Below are 23146 nucleotides of genomic sequence, written 5' to 3' on the forward strand. Positions count from 1 at the left end.
AGGGCAACCTGTAACAGTCCTTCTCAAAGTCAGCGGCATGTCTGGGGAGCTGGTAGTTACTTGCAGATCATATGAATTCCCAGGCCCTTTGGCATTGGGTAGTATCACCTTCTTCTTCTTCTCCTTTTCCTCTCATGAATCAGTGCATCTGACCACCCATCTCCAGAGCTTCCCAGAACTAAGCCCACCCATCCCAGTTTACCACACTCCATTGAAAGCTGAAAATGTAGGAGAGAGCATAGAGCTAGGGTCACTAGGACTGGGTTGATGGAGCATTTTCCCCAGTGGGTAAGAAGTAAACCTACCTTTAGTTTTACTGAGCGTAAGGAAGCAGATGGCCCAAGGGTGGTTGGATTTTGGTGTCAGACCATCCTGAGCCAAAATTCCAACTCCCCAACTTCTCCACTATTTGACTAATTATATGATCTCTGAATTCCATTATATGATCTCTGAATTTTAATATTCCCATCTATTAAACAGAAATAACAGGTAACTTGAGGCTGTTGCATTGGTAGTCATTATGCTAAGTCAGGAAAAATGAGGCATAAACTGGAAGTGGAATGGATAATAGAAGGTAGCCGGGGAAAAGCACTTAACAACTTCATGCTCCTCTTGACTTTGGCAGAAAAGATTCAAGTGATGGCATGTAGGTCCAGGAGGAAAATATCATCTCAGCTGCTAGCTCCCAAATCAGATGCTATGTAACCTGCCTTGACTTGTTGAAGGAGGTCTGGGCAATATCTTTCACTGGAGAATGGGATGATTATCTGAAGGCTAGAGATGGTGAGGTATTTTATTAAATATAAAGAGCCATGCTAAGACCCACCAACACAGTGGTCATAAAAAGGTGAGATGGCTTGAAAAGAACCAGAAATACCATGGCTTTGCCTGGCTGTGTTTCCTGTGGCCAGCATCACTCGAACTCACCTTGATGACCCAGAGTGCAGGCAGTCCTCAGAAAGAGACTGGATCTGGCAAACAAAAATGTGAAGGAACCCGAAATACAGCATACTTTTGTTCCTCATCTCTATTTCTTTCTGCTTCTGTCTTTTTCTTTCTCACTTCCCTCCCCCACTTGCCCCATCCCACATTTCTTCAATGCTGGGATCCAATAGAAGACAGTGGCCCCCAACTCCAATATGTTATTTTATGAGCACAAAACAGGTAAAGACTGGTTCTGTACAAAATTCTAAATTCCAATTCCAAATTTCTAAGCGACAGAAAGTGATGGACTCAACTTAAGTAGCAGCCAATCCCATTGTGACCAGAAGGTCAAGGTCACAAACATGGTTAGCCCCTCTTCTGGATCAGTGAACCAATGCCCATGAGGAGATCTGACAAAAAAGAAATTAAACAGCACTACAAACTGGGTCATAAACTGAAGAGGACTCATACACCTTTTGCAACATTCAAACGATGGTAAGCACTCCTCACACATGGTGCCATGTTTGCCCCCCAGGTCAGGTGAAGGGCTAAACTGGAGGTAGTTAGAGGAAGGACGATATCCAGGACTGTGTTCCCCTAATCATTGGGTCAATGGAGAATTTTCCAGCACTTATCCCATGCTTTTATTTCACCTCTGAAAGCTCTCTATCTTCAATTGGGTTAGAATTTTTCTAATCAAAGGTCATGTACAAGTATCATGACCCAGATAATAATGTTACCAAAGTAAATTATAAAAATCTTTCACCAATAAATCTTTTCTTTCTATAATTTTTGCATTGAGAATTTATCAGCCTTCCCATAACTGATATAATAAATACAAGAATACTTCTCCACCCATTAAAGCAAATTGCCAGATGACACTCTGCAGTATCCACCCCACTCAGGAGTACAGATAAATTCTGCTGTCATTTTTATAGCAGCTCTTATATAAATCTGGATATTTTATTATTTGAGATTTTTCATTGACAAATTTCCAAATTAACTCATTTTATATTCTTGCAAATCATCACAGTGGGGTAATGAAGTGGAGTAATGGGTGTTTATGACAGGAAACGGCTTAACACATGCTGCAGAGTACATCAGTCATTTTTTTATCTTCCTTCCTGCCTTAGTCCCTTCCTCTGTGCAATTTCTTTCCTGAACTATGGCAATATTATTAGACTGAGTTTCTAGAATAAAGATGGCGAATAGGCTACATCTCACAAGCTGACTCTAGTTAGTGCTGTCCTGACTCTGCATTAAGAAGAATTCTGAAAACTTATCTAAGCTTAGTGAGAGAGAGTACAGGGATCGATTGGTAATGACTGCATTGGCGTAGGAAAGAAGATGTATTAGCACATGTGCCAGATACTTCCTACCCCTGCATCTTTCAAAAGAGATCATGAGGAAAATAAAAGTTTGTTACTCATAATATGAATCAAATATCATGGAACCTAGCATCTGAGAGACGGCTGTTGCTGCTATACTGACATTAAATTATGGGGAATATAGTTTAACCTTGACATTCTTGAGGAACATTATGAGAGAGTTTTGAAAACCCACAATCTTAGAAACAATCTTTAGTATTTATCAAACATTTATTATGAGCCAGGCACTATTCTAAGTATTTTTCTTTTTAATGTTCACAATAGTCCTATGTACTAGGCATTATATTTGCATTCCTTTTACAGAAGAGGAAACAGAGAGTTTAAATAACATGCCCAGGGTTGCAGACCTAGGGAGTGACTGAGCTGGGACTCTAGGCCAGGAGGTCTGAGTCCAGCATTCTACCCCTTTGCTATATGGGCTCTAGAATGCAGGGAACTAACACTAACTGAGATGTGGATATAGGACAGTCAGGTAGGGATGCTCATTACCTGCTACTCCTTCATGCCAGCCTCATGGCCAATATGATTCAATCCTACCACTTTCCATACACTGTCTCATATAAACTACAAAAAAAATTCTATGGGGTCATTGTGATTATTCCTAAACACACACCTTCAGGGTTGCAAGCAAGTGGTCAAAATTGTGAATACTGTAGACATAATAATCTCCAACAGGCTATTAGTGCTGAGTAACTCATCACTACATTTCGAAGATCAGGATATGGAGAACACGACAATAGGGACAAGTAGAAAGAAAGCATGTGGAGGTCCCTGTTCATTCCCAATGATGGGACCTTTTAATATGGGAAATCCAGATGTAGTCATGAGCTAAATTTTTTTCTTCTATCTTCAGATAGCGTCAAATCCTGCTTCACTGCAGGTAAATATTTTCTGGAACTTGTTTGTATTTATAACTCATTACGTATCTCAGTTCTTTCTGTTGGGTTATCTCTGGTTTATTTTAAAGTATATCCCTTAGGAACCCTATTCTGAAGGAGCATTGGGTTAATAAGGACACTGGATCATAATAAAAAGATGAGACCCTCTTTCTAGCACTGAGGAAAATCTCTAAGAAAACATACACTGGACACTTTACGAAAAAGCAGTTAAGTCAATTTATTGAAAAATACTAACTGCAGGGAAAAACGTATTCTTAGAAAGAGGCTTGCACTAAAGGAGACAGAGTCATTTAATGACAACATTTGAGATTTTTTATTCAATCCAAAAAAAGCTTATGCCACAGACTCCCTTTTCTATTCTTCCAAGTCCCCAACCAGTCATGAAATTCTATTTTTAAAACTATAATTCTTGAATACAGAAAAAGAGAGACCTCAGTGAATGAGGTACCACTTGGCATCTTAAAAAGATAGAAAACAAAAGGGAGCGATTGAAGTGGGAAACCACAGCTCCAGCGGACTGCAGCAGGAGGTGCGAGCTTCACCAAAAGTTCTCCATCCCTGGAGTGAAGAATGCCGGAAGCATGGAGGACCTATGAGAATTGGCCCCCACCAATTCTTTTATTTTTATTGAGGTGAAATTCATATTGCATAAAACTCACCATTTAAGAGGGAACAATTTAGTAGTATTTAGTACAGTCACAATATAGTGCAACCATTAGCTCTAGCTAGTTCCAAAACATCTCATCACCCCAAAAGAAATTCTGTACCCATTAAACAGTCACTTCCTCATTCTTATTTCCCTGCAGTCCCTGGCAACCACCAATTTGCTTTCTGTCTCTACAGATTTGCCTGTTATGGTTATTTCATGTTAATGGAATCACTCAATATGTGTATGATTTTTTGTCTGGCTTCTCCCACCAAGCATAATGTTTTCAAGGTTCATTTACCTTACAGTAGGTATCAGTACTTCATTCCTTTGTATAGCTGAGTAATATTGCATTGTAGGTATAAAACATATATATTTTTTACCCACTCATTTACTGATAGACATTTGGGTTGTTTCTAGCTTTTTGGCTATTGTAAATAGTGCTGCTATGAATAATTGTATACAAGAATTTGAACATCTATTTTCGATTCTTTTGACTATATATCTAGTTACGGAATTTATGGATCATATGCTAATTCTATGCTCAATTTGTTGTGTAAATACCAAACCGTTTTTTCCAGTGGCTGTACCATTTTATAGTCCCACCACAAATGTTTGAGGATTCCACTTTCTCCACATTCTCACCAACACTTGTTATTTTCCACTTTTTAATTATCATTATTATGACCATCCTAGTGAGTATAAAGTGGTATCTCATGGTTTTTATTTGCATGTCCTTAATGACTAATGATGTTGAGTCTTTTTTCATGTGCTTGGTGGCCATTTGGATATCTTCTTTGGAGAAATATTTGTTCAAGCCCTTGACCTATTTTTTAATAACGCTAATCTTTTTGTTATTGATTTGTAAGTGTTCTTTATGTATTTGAGATACTAGACCCTTGCCAGATACATGACCTGCAAATATTTTCTCTCATTCTGTAGGTTTTTTATTCACTTTTTAAATAAAATCCTTTGATATGTAAATGTCATTAATTTTGATTTGGTCCAATCAAAATTTAACTCTTTTCATCTATTTTTCTTTTATTTATGTGCATCTTTCTTTCATTGCTTGTGCTTTCAATGTCCCACCCACGATGCCTCTTGATGGCTGCTCATGTCTCAGTCACCCTCCAGTTCTGTGTTTTCATGACCTGCAAGTCTCCTTGCCTTCTACTGTCTCTTGAGCCTACTTAATACACACTTCTGATAGTTTGATCTACCTCTCTCCATCCTACCCCAGTGCCTTCCTATGGTTATTCTTCTATGGTTATTATCCTGGCCTTCCAAATGTCCCTTCAGTTTTCCTTTTTCATCCACACAATCCTCATATTTTCAAAATACCTTTCCTGATTCCTATCCTATAAACAAGTCGAAACTACTTACATTGAGGAATCAAAACAAAGAAATTCCTCTCCAGATATTCTGCAATCTTCTCTAGAGAACTCCCTGCCTCTCTCCTCCTATCACCGAAACCTCTTGGGTTACTCACATTGACATTCTCCACATTCTCACCAATTTGCAATCAAGCCTTGGCCACATCACTGAAATTGCTCTCAGAGCAGCCACCCATAACCTCCAGTTTGCCAAATTCCAAGGACAGTTTACAATTCTGTTGTGTCTGGTTCCCTCTGATGCATAACACATGACTTGTCAATTCTTTCTTGTTAAGTTTTTTTCCCCGTCTTTGGTTTCCATAATACAAACTTCAAAAGGAACAACGTCTGGGAAATGGCTGCAGGTATCTACTATTTATTGAGCACTCATCATAGCTGCATTTCACTAGAGGAAATAAAAAATGTTATTGTCGTGAGAATTTATTTTATTACCATTTTATAATCTGACTGATAGCTATGGCCTTGTGGTATACAAACGTAAACCTTCTTTAACATGATTTGACATGAAAAATCAATCTGATACAAATGTTATAATTCTGCAAGGAGTACTTAGGATTAAGGAAATAGGTGTTAAATGTTTCAATAAGTAAGTCGCCTTCCACATTTCATTCCAAGGGTAATTGATGGCTGGGAGACCAGGAGCACCACCAGCCAGAGCTCAGAGATGGTCTTAGGAGTGGTACCTGCTCCAGCAGATGAAAAACAGAATCTGCAAAGCTGTTACTTTAAAATATGGCTAACGATTTACAAGAGGATGCTCTGATTTACAATGGGATTTAACTATGAAGTTCTTTAAGTGGGCAGCTTTCCTCATGTCTCTAACTGTTTATTAATAGCACATTAGCTAGAAAATAATTGAGGTCGCTTAAAAGGCCTTAGAACTAAAGTATAATTATATTGATCCACTAAGATTCAATACAAAACAAAGAGGCAGTATTTCTGAAGCAGTCGATGAATGTCAGAAGAAGCAAATGCTTTGACTTCAAATTCAGCACATAACCCAACCATGAATGGCTTAATCATAATAAGACTTTATTTTCTCATGGAAAAAAAAAAAGTTTAAGGATAATATTTATCTCCCCATGTGGCTTGACCTAGGGGCCAGTGTCATTGTCCCCACAGTCTGTCTCCTTTGTGTTGGTTCCTTTCTCATCTTGTTGTGACAGGTGACTGCAGGAGTTCCAGGAAGAAAGAACGGGAACTTTTATACCGGAGAAAGGAAATTGCCTGTCTCTTTCCTAGCTATACCAGTCAAGCCCTGATATTAGTTTTCATTGGTTCATACTGGTTCTGTGACTATCCTTCCACCCAATTCTTTAGTATGCTGATTGGCTCAGGCCTAAGGGCATATGCCCACCTCTGCAGCAGGAGTTGGAATCAGCCACATTCAAACCACATTCTCTTTGGGTAGGACAACTGTGGCCTTCCACGGGGAAATTGAGGTGCTTTTTATTGAAAGAAGGGAAAATAATTTTGGGGCAGCTAAAAAAAGAACAAGGATTCACTATGCTCAGCATATAATGAACTTCCTGGGTTACAGGAAGTCTCGCACCAAGCAGGAGTCTCACAGCAACACCTGGGACAGATGCATTTCTGCCTTCCACTAGTAGTAGAATATTTGGCCTTGCTACAATACAGCCACCAGAAAACTGTTCCGTGTAATAAATGTTTCCAGTTACCATGGCTATCTTCCACTGAGAATCCCAAGCAAATTTTTTGTAGGCTAAATCTGTGTGTCCACACATTCCTCCCGAAGATGCTGCCTTACCACATAGTGCCATCCCCAAGCAGTGCGAATGAACAATACTGGCCTAGTTAAGATATAGAAAGAGGAAGGGCAAAACTTTCATTCTTCCAATGTTCCAAGAGTGCACAATAGAGGGGGATAAGCAAGTGGTATATGGGTTTTCCAAGTTATCTGGAATCTAGCATAAGAATAATGCAATCTAATAATTCAATGCAACCAGGAAAAAGAATGCAATTCTATGTTTTAGACTTATTTAAAATCAATGAGGCCACCAGTTTCCATTTCAGCAACAGTATTTAAAAAACTAAACTTTGTAGGTCAATCCTGCCACACACATGGATTACTGCAGAGGTGTGGCTTGGGTTTTCAGAGAAGAAGAGTGGTCCCTTGAAGCCACATTAGAAAGACAAGTAGAGGCAGGTAAATCTCTGGCCTTTGCCTTACTCCTTTCTTTTTTATTTCTTCCTTTTCACCAGAGTTTTGGTTATTCTCACAAATGCTGTGTTTAGTCTTAGCTCAGTTTATCATCTTATTCTGCCTAAAGTAGAGCTGTCCCACACATTTCCAAGCTGAACTCTTTGACTGAGAGAAGATACTCTGGATGTCAAATGTCCCAGCAAACTAAACCACTGTAGAATGACTTGGGTGCCCTCTAAGATGGATAAAGAAATGTTTTTCTAAGACTCTACAATGCAGCATTGAGAACCAGAATCTCAGGTATTGCTTGACTCCTCTTAGAAGCAGTAACACAAATATGTAAATTCTTTATCCTGATCCATCCATCGCATTTTCATCGCCTCTAAACATCATATTCATTATCATCTCATCACATTTACTTATATTGCTCCCAACCTAGAAAAGTCTTTTTTCCTCCATCCTATATTCTACACCCTAATCATATTACTTCCTCCTCAATTATATCATCCCCTTCCCAGATCATTCTTTTCTACACTAGTCACCTCATTCCTGATATTCCACAGCACTTACCACCAGAATTACCTATATTAATAGTCATGTAATTTCTTGTTTTGCCTCATGTTTCTTATGTTTTTCCCTATTTATGGTCTAAATTTCATACTCCCATGAAGACTGGGCTCATCATTTAGTATCAACCAGGATACCTGGTACATAGTAATGACTATTGCTGGAGTAACCCCAATTCTTTTCTCAACTCTACAACAACTCTCAATTTCTCATATTTCTCTAACCACTGATTTCTGGATTCATTTGATCAGTAATCCTCAAACTTCAGTGTCATCAAGGGTACTCATTTAAATGCCCCTGTGTTTCAATAGATTTTTGGTAGATTCAGCAATCTGACTTTGTAAACAATTGCCCCCAAGTGATTCTGAGGCAGGTGATCCAAGGACCAAATTTTGAGCAAAGATATCAAAGAAGCTTTCCAATTATAACCACTGGACTCCTCAGGCGTCAGGATGTACCATCTCAAAGAATGGAAGCCTCTCTGCCCCTCTAGTCTGAATTTTTCTGCTGCCACATTCAGCCACAGAGCCCCCAAAGGTCTACCATAAGAAACAGATAAAAGGACCAGAGCTGAAAAAGAAGAGACCTGTTGAGAAAATGAAGTTTTCAACACCTGGTCGTTTGTTCATCTGGTGATGATTGATTGGCCTACATTTCTGGCCCAGGTAAAACTTGCAGTTTCGTTTGCTTCAACGGAGGTAAAGCCATGCATTTGGGTGGCCAATGAATTGTGCAAGGCACTCATTGTGTGCTATAAAAAGGAAATCACTTGGAATCCCGTGGTCATTGATTTATCTAGTAATGCATGAAATGTGATTGCCTTCATCTGCTCAGGTAGGACATTGAGATAGTTCCGTGGCTCTTCTAGTGCACCAAGCAGCCCATGAGACCCCCAAAAGATCAGTGATCCCTATAAGACCTCCAGTTTATGATGCTTCAAGAGCTAGGGACAAGGAAGGCTCATAAGCCACATTGGATTTAGCAATGTCATATATTAAGAGAGTGGGAGGAGCCTCACATTCAGTGTTAAAAGGCCTAAATCTTTTTCCTAGTCTGCAAGAAATACCAATAGCTAACATCTGTTGGGCATGCTACCAAAAGTGTTCTTACATTTTCTCACTGAATTATCTCAACAATGCTAAGAGATGGACACTGCCAACATCATCATCTTCATTTTAAAGATTAAAAAAATCAACTGTTACACTTCTTACCTGATGATATACAACTTTAAGTTACAAAATTGGTATTTAAAGCCAGAGGATTTGACTCTAAAGATCTAGAAAGCACTGCACGACACTCCCCTGCGTAACGCATGTTAGGGAACTTGGGTATCCCTTCTACATACATTTAGAGGGTACATGTAGGATTACACCAGCTCCACCCACTGCATTGGATTGACCTAAAGGTTCAAGTAAAAGCATAGATGTGTAAGTACTTAAAAAGTGCATGATACCAAGACTGTCATGGCAAAAGTAAGTGTCTATAGAGGCCAGGCAGATGATGTGGAGAGTGTGAGCCCCATCTAAAGGCAGCAGGCTCCACCTTTTAGCCCACTGTTGCTATTGTTCCTCATCCTGTATTCTACATCCTAATCACATTACTTCCTTCTCAATTATATCATCTCCTTCCCAGATCATTCTTTTCTACACTGTTCACCTCATTCCTGATATTCAGGCAAAGAATATATGCAGAAAGATATGCAGGCAAAGAATGGCAGAATTTCTAATATTTCAAGAGAATTCATAAATCCATAGCTTTATGTAAAATATTTTGACTTTTAAAATATTCTCTGTGTTTTTTTTTAAAGAAGGTTTTGCAGATCAATAAAACAGGTCTGGAAGACCCTGACTTGAGACACACGCATATATAAGTAGAAAGCCTTACTGTTAAAAGGATGCCTTATACTATAAGCTAGGAGGTAGATACTATTTACATGTACTCAGATAATTCAAATAACCTCCTGCTGCCTCAATTTCCTAATCTGTAAAATGAATCTGACGAAAAGAATTTAGCTGGGTATTGTCTCAGTTCCCTTACCTCCATTTCTCTCTGAAAGTAAATATCTTGTTTTCTCATATTAAAAGTTATGGTCAGGGTTTTGAGCAGCTGCATTGTCTTGGAACAAATTGAAAGCATTTAGACGGAATATGTAAGATTCCATTTGATGCATCGTACAAGTAAGAGCATCTTTTATCCAAACTTTCCAAGAAAAAGAGTGGTTGGGAGAGGGGAATGAAAAACTCCAAAGGTAGGTCAGCTCTCCAAGAACAGGCTAGGCACAGCAGCTGGGACTCCAGCTAGAGGGATGCATTTGGCAAGGGTTAGAAAATGAGGGGTAAAAATTTGGGGACTGGCACTTCAGTGCAGGATGTACAAACTTAGAAAAGAGAGTACTTTAGGAAACGCGGGAAGTGTTTTCAAATATCTGAAGAGCTGTCAAATGGGAAGAGAGGTTAAATTTGTTCTATATGTACCCAGGAGTAGAATTTGCATTGGTGGGGGGAAAAATACTAGAAGCAGCTTTGGTTTCATACTAGAAGTATTCTGAAACCTGCCAAATATGGACAAAGATGCTCCAAGTGGTAGTGAGAACACTGTCTCTGGAGATATTTAAACAGATGCTAAAAGTACTTGGTGAAGATGTTGCCGAGGTATTTGGGTATTAGAAGTTGGAAGTGGGATGAACGACAGTCTCCTGCCTCACCCTTGGGCTCTGGAGTGGCTTCTGTAGTATATGAGTGCAATTAATTTAAAAGACGGGGGGAAAGGGAAGAGGGAGGAGGTGAGAGGAAATCTGAAAAATACATTTTCAGTGGAATATTTATCTGATTAATGCCTTGGGCTTGACACCCATGTTTAATGAAACTCTGACCTCGGATCCCCACGAAGTTTTCTATAAGGAACTGATAGAGCAGGAATGTGATAAATATGTACAGAAAACCCAATAATACAAACACAATCAGGGTGACCCGTTTCAAAGGAGGGGTAGTGCTCACGGTGTTATAAATTTCAATTTCCAATGCCTCCCAGCTGCAGAAAGGCAGAGGAACCCTTTGTGATGATGAGGCAGCACTATTCTTTAGTTTGTTTTTCCCTCCAGGATAGGACAATGAAAATGAGAAAGTCAATTTTCTTTTTATCCCAAGCAGATTGAATTTTGCTAAATTAAAATGGGCTATGGCTAAGTAAAGGTCAGTCCAGTCACAGATTTTTTTCCTCATTAACAAAAAATCAACACCAGCATTGTTGCTTCTGGGTCTTTTATCAGGCAGAGATACTTGGAGATGCCATCAGTAGAGCCCAGCATTACTTTATGAAAATCATAAATAGCCAAGACAAGAGCCAATTATTGCTATGTCAATACATGTATATTTTTTCATGAAAAACATGGTTAATATATTTCATCTGGCTAAACATAATACTGTCATGACTAGAGGAACTGATCTTCCGATTTAAAAAACAATGGGATCAATCTTGTTGTCCAATTCTGCTTACTCAACTGCTGTGTCCTTCAGATCCAGAAGTGTTAACAAAGGAAATCAGATGGCCTCTGAGATATGCTGTGCTACTTCTCTCTTTACCAAAGTCTTGAGCTGTGTTGATATCCTTTAATGACACAAAAACATGTGGCATCTACAGAGATTGGCTTAAAATTCTATCAATAGAGACAATCAAGAGAGAGAAGTGAAAGAAGAGTCAGGAAGACCAGGAAGAAGACTGCAATAATGAAGCAATAGAACTGGGAAGACATAAATGAGAATATAGCTTGCTTCAGAGGCAGATTTTTCACCTAGTATCATGCAAGGACATAAATAAGCAAACTGTTTTTTAGAAAAACTGTAAGGGAAGTTGGTATAGCAGATAGCTGACAAGAGACATCAGACATGCTCCCTTTTCAGAAAGAAGAACCAAAATTATGAATAGGTAATCAAACTTCTAATAGAATATCTAGGAAAGAACACTAGACTCCAACACAGAAGTCATAGGAAACACCCAAGGCACAGAAGGAGAAGGAAGCAAGCAGGGAGCTCAGCTGAAACTGTCTATTATGGGGAAAGAGTGTGTGAGAGAACTTCAGCAGTCCACATCCCCACTTCAGACTGTGGCAATATGAACCGCAGGAAAGCTCCTCTGCCCGCATGAGCCCCTGGCACTACAAAGACTCCACAAAGGCATTGATTGCCCCAGACAGGGAACTCACACTAAGTCACTCACACCTCTGAGACCCAAGCAACTGCGGCAGGGCACCATTGTGAGAGCACAGCCATCACAGGACTGCACCCTGCCCTGGGAACCACAACCTTTCTATCTCCACATCCCCAGACTTCCCACTAACACTCCCCAGTGTTCACCTAGAGAGTGACAGCAGCACAGTGGCTGGACCCAAAGGTGCTGCAGGGTCCCCAGTACTCTATCCCATAGGGAATACTATTCCCCCAGGAAAGGACAGTACCATATACCAAAAATGCAGCCCCTGGGACGAAGGGAGCCAAAATGCATACTTTCCAGAGCCTGAGATCTCCCTCTCTGGGGCTGTGAGAAGTGACACTGCCCACAGCAGTGGTATAAACTCTGTGCTCGGGCTTGCAAGCCGAGAATAAGATCTCCTTTCCGTCTCCACACATTGCCACAGCACTTGCTGCCAGTGGGAACCCAGGCAGGTGAGCCTGGCAGCTCACTGTCTAGGGCTGAGGGCAGTGACCCCAACCTACTGGTGGAGCGACCTCTGTGCTCAGACTCATGCATAGAGAGTGGGACTCCCCTCCCCTCTGTACACTACTGCAGCCACAGCTGCTGCTGCTACTCCCAGGGGCTGGAGCAGAAAAGACAGAAGATTGACTGTCTGGGGCTGTGAGTGGCAACCATGCCCCCACTGAGAGCATGGCCTCCACGCTTGGGCTTGAGGGAAACAGCAGGGTTCCTCTCCATCTCTGTGCAGCACTATGGCACTGCTGCCACCAAGAGTGGGATATGTGCATATCTGGGACTGTATGTGGCAACCCTACATTGCAGCCACCACCAACAGCAATGTGTACTCCCAGCCACCAACAACAACAGTGTGTACGTCACTACTACTGCCATCATCCACATCACACCAGCCGCCCAGGAATCCAAGAACCTGCCAACCTGCTGGGCCCAGCATTGCCACTACCAGCATTCAAGTGAGCTACCTGGAGACCCAAGAATCAGCCCACCTGGTCCTGCTAATACTGGTGTCAGTGTACGCTGGCCTGGGGTCCAAGAACAGAGATGCTTTGTTCTATGAACCACAGGAGAGCTCCTCTATCCACAGGAACCCTGGCACTAGTATGATCAGTGATCTAAAGACCCCACAGTCTTTGGGCCCACCACTGCCACCATTGGTGCCCAAAAACTGTCCCACCTGGCATCCTGTACTCCAAAAAACATAACCATAGACTCCACTAATAACCACACCTTAGACCACTGAGGAAATCACAGACATCACTGACACTGTTTATAGCCGAAGAAGTCATACAGAGATTACACTACTACATGCACCAAGAATCAAAGCCAAAGGGCCTTACCTAATCAACGCCATCTTCAGGAAAAGTCTTACACTATAAAAGCAAATTCAAAAAATTGGGGGTAGCAACTATTACACCAGATGCACAGACACTAACATAAGGACACAAGAAACATGAAAAAGCAAGAAAATTTAACACCTCCAGAGAAAAACAATAATTCCCCAGCAACAGATCCCAGTAAAAAAGATGTTCACAAAATCCCAGAAAAATAATTCAAAATTATGAACTGAAAGAGCTCAGTGAGTTGCAAGGGAATTCCAAAAAGCAATACAAAGAAATTGGAGAAACAATTCAGGATATGAATGAGAAATTTACCAATGAGCTAGATATCATTAAACACACACACACAGAGAGAGAGAGAGAGAGAGAGAGAGAGAGAGAAATTCTGGAACTGAAGAACTCCTTGAAGGAAATACATAACATAATCAAAAGCTTCAACAATAGACTTGATCAAGCAGAAGAATCTCAGGCCTTTTGGAATAACCCAGTCAGAAAAAATAAAGAATAAAACCATACAAGCAAAGCTTTTACGATATATGGGACATCATGAAGCAACAAAGTATATGAATTATAAGTATCCCCAAAGGCAAAGAGAGAAGGAAAGAGTTCAAAAATCTATTTGACCAAATAATAGATGAAAACTTCCTAAGTCCAGCAAGATATTTAGACATCCACATACAGAAGGCCCTCAAAATGATATGAGGAAAAAAAAAAAAGCTTTCTCCATTACACATTAGAGTCAAACCATTAAAAGTTAATGACAAAAAGAAAATCCTAAATACAGCAAGAAAAAGGTGCCTATTCACCTATTAAAAAGCCCCCATTAGACTAGCAATAGACTTCTCAGAAGAAACCTTACAGGCCAGAAGAGAATGGGATGATATATTCAAAGTGCTGGGGAAAAAAAAAAAAACAAAACAACTGCCACCCAGGGATACTATATCCAGTAAAATTATCCCTCATCAATGGAGGCAAAATAAAGCTTTTCCAATACATGCAAATGCTGAGGAAATTCATCGCCACAAGACTGTCCTTGCAAGAAATGCTCAAGGAAGTCCTAAACCTAAAAAGTAAAAGAATGAGTATCACAGAAGCACATGAAAGTATAAAATTCACCAGTAAAGCAAACACAGAAATGAGTAAAAGACTCAAATGATAGCACCACAGAAAACCAGCAAACCACAGGACAAGCAATAAGAAAAAGAAAGAAACAAAGAAAAATATGCAAAACAACCAGGAAACAACTAACAATATGAGAGAAACAAAACCTCACATATCAATATATCAATAATAATTCTGAATGAAAACAGATTAAATTCTCCACTTAAAAAGATATACACTGGCTGAATGAATTTTTAAAAAAACCACAATCTAACTGTATGTTGCCTATAAGAAATATGCTTTATCTGTAAAGACACATATAAACCAAAAGCAAAGGGATAGAAAAACATATTCCACACAAATAGAAACCAAAAGTGAGCAGGAGTAGCTACACTTAGATAAAACAGACTTTAAGCCAAAAACAGTAAAAAATAAATAAAAATTGTAAAGACAAAGATGGTTTTATACAAAGAGAAAGGGATAAATTCAGAAAGAGGATATACAAATTCTAAATATATATGTACTCAACACTGGAGCACCCAGATTCATAAAGCAAATATTAGTAGATCTAAATAAAGAGATAGACTCCAACACAACACTCTCAGCATTAGACAGATCATTTAGACAGAAAATAAAGAAAAACACATTAGATGTACACTGAACTTCAGATCAAAAGCACTCAACAAACATCTGAAGAACATTCTATCCAACAATCGCAAAATATACATTATTTGCATCAGCACATGGAACACTCTCCAGAACTGACCACATGTTAAGTCACAAAACGAGTCTCAGCAAACTTTTAAAAATCAAAATTATATCAAGCATCTTAATAAACCACAGCAGAATAAAACCATAAATCAATACCAAAGGAACTCTCAAAACTGTAAAATACATAGAAATTAAACAACATGCTCCTACACAACCATTAGACCAATGAAGAAATTAAGATAGAAATCCAAAAATTTCTTGAACAAACAAAAATGAAACTACAACGTACCAAAACCTGTGCAACACAACAAAAGTAGTGCTACACAAGAAGGTTATAGCAATAAACACCTACACCAAAAAAAAAAAAAAAAAAAAAAAAGATTTCAAAATAGACAGTCTAATAATTCATCTCAAGAAACTAAAAAAGTAAGAACAAACTAAATCCAAAATTGGCAGAAGGAAAAAGATATTAAAGATCAGAGCACATCTGTATAATTTTTTTTTTTTTAAAGATAGAATCTCGCTCTGTCACCCAGGCTGGAGTGCAGTGGTGCAGTCTCTGCTCACTACAACCTCCGCCTCTGGGTTCAAGCGATTCTCCTGCCTCAGCCTCCCAAGTAGCTGGGATTACAGGCGCCCACCACCATGCCTGGCTAATTTTTGTATTTTTAATAGAGATGGGGTTTCACCATGTTGACCAGGCTGGTTTTTAATTAGCTGGGCATGGTGGTACGTACCTGTAGACAAGGTTACTCAGGAGCCTGAGGCAGGAGGACTGCTTGAGTCCAGGAAGTCAAGGCTGCAGTGAGCTGTGATTGTGCCACTATTACACTCCAACCTGGATGACAGAGCAAGACCTTGCCTCAAAAAAATAATGGAAGGAAATAAGGAAGGAAGGGTCGGATGAGGGAAGGAAGGAAGAGGGGAGGGAAGGAAGGGAAGAGGGGAGGGAGGTAGGGAATGAAGAAAGAAAGATCAGAGCTGCAATAAATGAAATAGAGACTAAAAAACAACAGACAGGATCAGGCCAGGCATGGTGGCTCACGCCTGTAATCCCAGCACTTTGGAAGGCTGAGGAGGGCAGATCACTTGAGATCAGGAGTTCAACACAAGCCTGGCCAACATGGTGAAACCCCGTCTCTGCTAAATATATAAAAAGTATCCAGGCATTTTGGCACATGCCTGTAATCCCAGCTACCCAGGAGGCTGAGGCACAAGAATCACTTGAACTGGAGAGGTGGATGTTGCAGTGAGCCAAGATCACACCACTGTACTGCAGCCTGCTTGACAGAATGAGACTATCTCAAAAAAATAGTGGCAGGGGAGGGGGTATCAACAAAACAAAAAGTTCTTCAAAACAATAAACAAAATTGATAAACTACTAACTAGATAACCAAGAAAATTAGAGAAGAGATCCAAATAAACAAAATCAGAAATGAAAAAGGAGATAACTGATACTACAGAAATATAGAAGATCATCAGAGATTGTTATGAACAATTATACGTTAACAAACAAGAAAACCCAGAGGAAATAGATAAATTCCTAGAAACATACAACCTACCAGGATTGCATCAGGAATAAATAGAAAACTTGAACAGATCAAAACTGAGTAGCAAGATTGAATCTGTAGTAAAAGATCTCCTAAGAAAAAAAGCCCAGGCCAGTTGGATTTACTCCTGAAGTCTACCAAACATATATAAAGAACTAATACCAATCCTCAAAATATTCACACAAATTGAAGATAATGGAATTCTCCCTAACTCATGTAGAAGGCAATCATTACCCAGATACCAAAACCAGACAAAAACAAAATGAAAAAAGAGAATTACAGACTCATACTCTGATGAACATAGACCTAAGATTCTTCAACAAAATACTAGCAAACTGAATTCAACAATGCATCAAAAAGATAACACACTGTGATCAAGTGGTTTTTATCCCAGGGATGCAAAGATGATTCAGCATACATAAATAAATAAACATAATACATTGCATCAACAAAATGAAAGACAAAAACCATACGATCATATCAAAAGACACAAAAAGGCATTTGACAAAATTCAATATCACTTCATGATAAAAGCCCTCAGTTAGCTAGGCATAGAGGGACCGTATCTCAAAATAACAAAGACTATATACAACAAACTCACAGCTAACATCCCACTGAATGGGAAAAAGTTGAAAACTTTTCCTCTAAGAACTGGAAAAAGACAAGGATGCCCACTTCCACCACTCCTATTCAGCATAGTACTGGAAGTTCTGGCCAGAGAAATCAGGCAAGGGAAAGAAATGAAATGAATTCAAGGAAAGCAGGAAGTCAAATTTTTCCTCTTTGCAAGAGACATGATCTTTTATCTAGAAAAAACAAGACTTTACCAAGAAACTCTTAGAACTGATAAACAAATTCAGTAAAGTCGCAGGATAAAAAACCAACATATGGAAATAAATAGTATTTCCAAATAAATAGGTCAGGGCCAGGGCCGAGTGTGGTGGTTCATGCCTGTAATCCCAGCACTTTGGGAGGCCGAGGCTGGTGGATCACATGAGAGGAGGAGTTCAAGACCAGCCTAATTAACATGGAGAAACTCCATCTCTCTAAAAATACAAAATTAGCTAGGGATGGTGGCACATGCCTGTAATCCTGTAATCCCAACAACTGGGGAGGCTGAGGCAGGAGAATTGCTTGAACCCAGGAGGAAAAGGTTGTGGTAAGCCAAGATTGTGCCATTCGTCCCCAGCCTAGGCAACAAGAGCAAAAACTGCATCTCGAAAACAAAACAAAACAAAAAGTAGTGTTTCCATACCAATAATAAAATAGCTGAAAAAGAAATCAGGAGGGCAATCTCATTTACAATAACTACAAAATATGTATACCTAGGAATAAATTTAATCAAGGAGGTGAAAGATCTAAAAGACATCCCATGCCCATGGATCAGAAGAATTAATATTATTAAAGTGAGCCTGTGGTCCAAAGCAATCTACAGATTCAATACAGTTCCTATCAAAATACCAATGTCATTTTTCACAGATATAGAAAAACAATCCTAAAATTCTTATAAAACCAAAAAGGAGTCTGAATAGCCAAAGCAATCCTGAGTGCAAAGGAAAAACCTGGGGGTATCACACTACCTGGCTTCAAAACATACTACAAGGCTATAGTAACAAAAACAGCACGGTATTGGTACAAAAATGGACATATAGACCAATAAAACAGAATGGAGAACCCAGAAGTAATCCACATATTTACTTCCAACTGATCTTTGACAAAGCCACCCAGAACATACACCCTCTTCAATAAATGGAAAACCTGAATAACCATACGCAGAAGAATAAAATTGGAACCCTGAGTTTCACTATATATGAAAGTTGACAAAAGATAAATTAAACACTTAAATGTAAGACCCAAACTGTAAAACTACTAGAATAAAACATAGGGAAACCTCTTCGGAATATTGGTCTTGGAAAAGATTTGATGGCTAAGACCTCAAGAGCACAGGTAACAAAAACAAAAAATAGACAAATGGGACTACATTAAACTAAAAACCTTCCACACAGCAAAAGAGATGATCAATAGAGTGAAGAGACAACCTTGTGAATGAAAAAAAAATTTCAAATTACTCATTCAACAAGGGACTAATATCCAGAATATACAACAAACTCAAAGAACTCAACAGTAAATATATATATATATATATATATATATATATATATATATATATATATATATATATATACACACACACACACACACACACATTTAAAAATGGGCAAAGAACATGAATAGACATTTCTCAAGGGAAAAAAACCATATAAATGGCCAACGGGTATATGGAAAAATTTTCAACATCACTAATCCTCAGGGAAATGCATATCAAAACCACACTGATATATCTATCATCTCACCTCAGGATGGCTATTGTTAAAAACACCAAAGAAAATAACATACGGTGGCAAGGATGCAGGTAAAAGGGAATTCTTATATGCTGTTTCTGGGAATGTAAATTAGTACAAACACTAAGAAAAACAGTATGGAGACTTCCCAAAAAATGAAAAATAGAACTACCATTCAATCAAGCAATCAAACTACTGTAGCTATCCAAAGGAAAGGAAATCAATTAAAGAGATTGTTTCCAGGAAGAGTTACCCTTGCATGTTTATCACAATGCTGTTCACAATAGCAAAGATATACAATCACCTAACTGTCAATCAGCAGATGAATGGATAATGAAAATGTGGTATATGTATACAACGGAACACTATTCAGCCACAAAATGAATGAAATTATGTCATTTGCAGCAACACGGATGGAACAGTAGGTCATTATGTTAAGTGAAATGATTTAGGCACAGAAAGACAGACACCACTTATTCTCACTCATATGTGGAAGGTGAAAAACTTGATCTCACAGACAGAAAATAGAATGATACATACCAGACACTCAGAAGGGCTGGTAAGGAGGGGGTGAATGAAGAGAGGTTAGTTATGAGTACAGACATACAGTCAGATGAAATAAATTCTAATGTTTGATAGTAGACTAGGATGAGTATACTTAGCAACAATATTATGTATATTTAAAGTAACTAGAAAACTTGAAATGATATTAACACATAAATATGATGAACACTCACAGTGATGAATACTCCAAATACCCTGACTCAATCATTATACATTTTATGCATGTAACAATCACATTTACTCCATAAATATGTAAAATATGTGAATTTTAAAAACTATGAGGTAGTGGGAGCTTATTGAATGGCCTCAATGAATATTTTCTAAACTGAATAAAATTTGGTAGTTCATTGTTAATGAAGAAGCTAAACCTAATTTTGAGGTTTGCATGACTACAATGTCAGTGGTAGGAGACACAAGGGAAATTTTGGGTTTAGGGGTAGGTAAACACCAAAGCTTGGTTTTAACTAGTTTGCTTCACCAGTAGTTGCTATTACTGCTACAAATCAGAGGATGAAAAGATATGAGAGGACAAGAAACTATAAACTGTGAGATATCATTAGCACATCAACCAACTACTTCTGAATAGATGTCATTATAATATCTAAACATGGTCTCCTTATTTAAGAAATCCGAAGGGAAAATTCCAATGTACTAAGCTCTTTTCAAAGTGTGAACTAAAAATTCATGGGTGTAATCAGGTGGGTGGGAAGGTAGAAATAAAACCCACTCAATTGGTAGACTAATGGTTAATTATTATTATTATTATTAATTTTTCTCAGACAAGGAAACTATTTTCAAGGAGAATACGATGATATTTCATGATGGTGCACCATTCAGAGTCCAGTTGGGAAAATAGTCATCATATTCTGTTTCAACAGAATGAATTTAACAGAAGGAATTGGTAAGATTATTACAAGCTCTTCCAGTAAGGGAAAGCTAGACTCCTCAGACAGAAGGGAAGGGCACATCTTCTAGCAAAGGAGGCTCAGAGGGACTGGGGAATTCAGATTCTCAGTTTCAACTATGTCCACTTGTGATGGTTAATATTGTCAACTTGATTGCACTGAAGGATGCAAAGTATTGCTCCCAGGTGTGTCTGTGAGGGTGCTGCCAAAGGAGATGAACATTTGAGTCAGTGGATTTGAGAGGCAGACCTACCCTCAATATAATTGGGAACCGTATAATCAGCTGCCAGTGTGGCTAGAATAAAGCAGGCAGAAGAATGTAGAAGGACTTGACTTGCTGAGTCTTCCGACCTTCATCTTTCTCCCATGCTGGATGCTTCCTGCCCTCGAACATTAGACTACCAAGTTCTTCAGCTTTTGGACTGCTGGATTTACACCAGTGGTTTGCCAAAGACTCTTAGGCCTTTGGCCACAGACTGAAGGCTACACCGTCAGTTTCCCTACTTTCGAGGTTTTTGGACTTGGACTGATCCACCACTGATTTCCTTGCTCCTCAGCTTGCCTATTGTGGGACTTTATGTTGTGATCATGTGAGTCAATTGTCCTTAATAAACTCCCTTTCATATATATACACACATATATATGTGTGTGTGTGTGTGTGTATGTGTATATATATATATAAAACAATACTCACGATTGTTAAAGGTAATACTATAGGAAGAAGTTCAAGGTATTATGGAAGCTTGTAAAAGGAGGAATTTCAGCCAAGCTAGGGAGGCAGGAAGGCCCACAATCAATCCCAGATGCAGGAGCAGCTTCACATGAGCCAGCTTTATAACCACCTACTGCCCAAAGCGAGCAAACAAGAAGGCTGCTGCCACAAATCAGCTGATGACATGGAGCACGTGGTCGGGAAAGAAGGGGGTTACCAGGATGCATCTGCAACTGACACTCAGGCACCAGCTCCTCTCTTCCCTATGCAGTTGCTGTGTGCAGAAAGGAAATTACTGTAACTTTGTAGCAAATAACTTACTGACCTATATATGACTTTTAGCAGGATAGGCAGTATTTCCTGCTTTGTTCAACCTACACTGACAAATGTAGAACATAGTACCTTAACATGTTCTTTAAAATAAAGGCAAGGGAAGACTCAGCAGTTGAAAGAGTTGAATGTAGGAAAGTAACAGAGCAGGCTTTGTGCAATTATTTGACTACTAGGGATTTTTTTATAATGTGCCCCTCATTCCTCTCACAGTGAGATGCAGAAAATGTGACTCATTTTAGTAAAAATCATTTTTATATGCCAACAACATTTTATAATTTTTTAAAAAAGGAACTACAGTTCTTTTATATTTTGAAATATAGCCTGTAATCTATTTAGATTTTAGGCATAGCACAATAATTCAGAAATGATCATTCTGCTGAAAACTTTATTTTTCTTTTCTCACGTTTACTCTTCTCCTACTACAAACAAATATTATAAAAGATAAACTCTCTGTCACAGGAGAAATGACCCTACTTTGCATGGCTTGTTCATAACTCTCCACTGCCATCTCCAATGTGTGTCCTGGCATGTGGTATGTTTGTGATGACATGATTACAATGATGCCTTGTTCATCTGCAAGGCAGTGACACATCAGGCACTAACTGGCTTCATTTATCCTCCATTTTCCCTGGAGAGGTAGGAAACCAGCGGGACTCGCTTTCCAAGCTCTGGTCACAAGAGCCTGCTGATCAAAACAGGATCTGATCAAAACAGGATGCAGCAAAGAAACAGGCCAAAACCAGCAAAAACCAAGAAGACAACAAAAGTGACCGCCAGTTGTCCTCATTGCTCATTATATTTAAATAATTTAATAATGCATTAAAATGCAAAAAGAAACTCCCACCAGTGCCATGACAGTTTACAAGTGCCATGGCAACTCCAAGAAGCTACTCTATATGCTTTTAAAAGGGGAGGAACCCTCAATTCTGGGAACTACACACTCTTTTCCAGAAAATTCACAAATAACCCATCCCTTATTTAACATATAATAAGGGAATAGCCATGAATATAGCTAGCCAGCAATCCACGAGGGCTGTTGCTACCACTCTGTGTAGCAGCCATTTTCCTACACTTTGTTGCTCTAATAAATTTGCTTTGCTTTGCTCCATCTGTTTGCTCTTGAATTCTTTCCAGCACAAAGCCAAGAACCCTCTTGAGCTGAGCTCCAATGATGAGGTTCACCTGCATCACCTGGACATAGTCTGGAATATTACAGTCACCACATCTAATATTGCACGTATTAATAGAAAGGCCAAAATGAACTGCATTTCAGGGGGGAAAAATGCTGACCCTAAAACAAAACTAGTAATCACCACTTAAAATAAAGAATTTTATGTATAAGAATGAGCAGAGCTGCTCTGAAGGAAAGCTGGGAGTACCCCCACTCCAAAATGAAAATC

The sequence above is a fragment of the Macaca thibetana genome, chromosome 9 (assembly GCF_024542745.1).
Source record: "Macaca thibetana thibetana isolate TM-01 chromosome 9, ASM2454274v1, whole genome shotgun sequence".
NCBI classification, from domain to species: Eukaryota; Metazoa; Chordata; class Mammalia; order Primates; family Cercopithecidae; genus Macaca; species Macaca thibetana.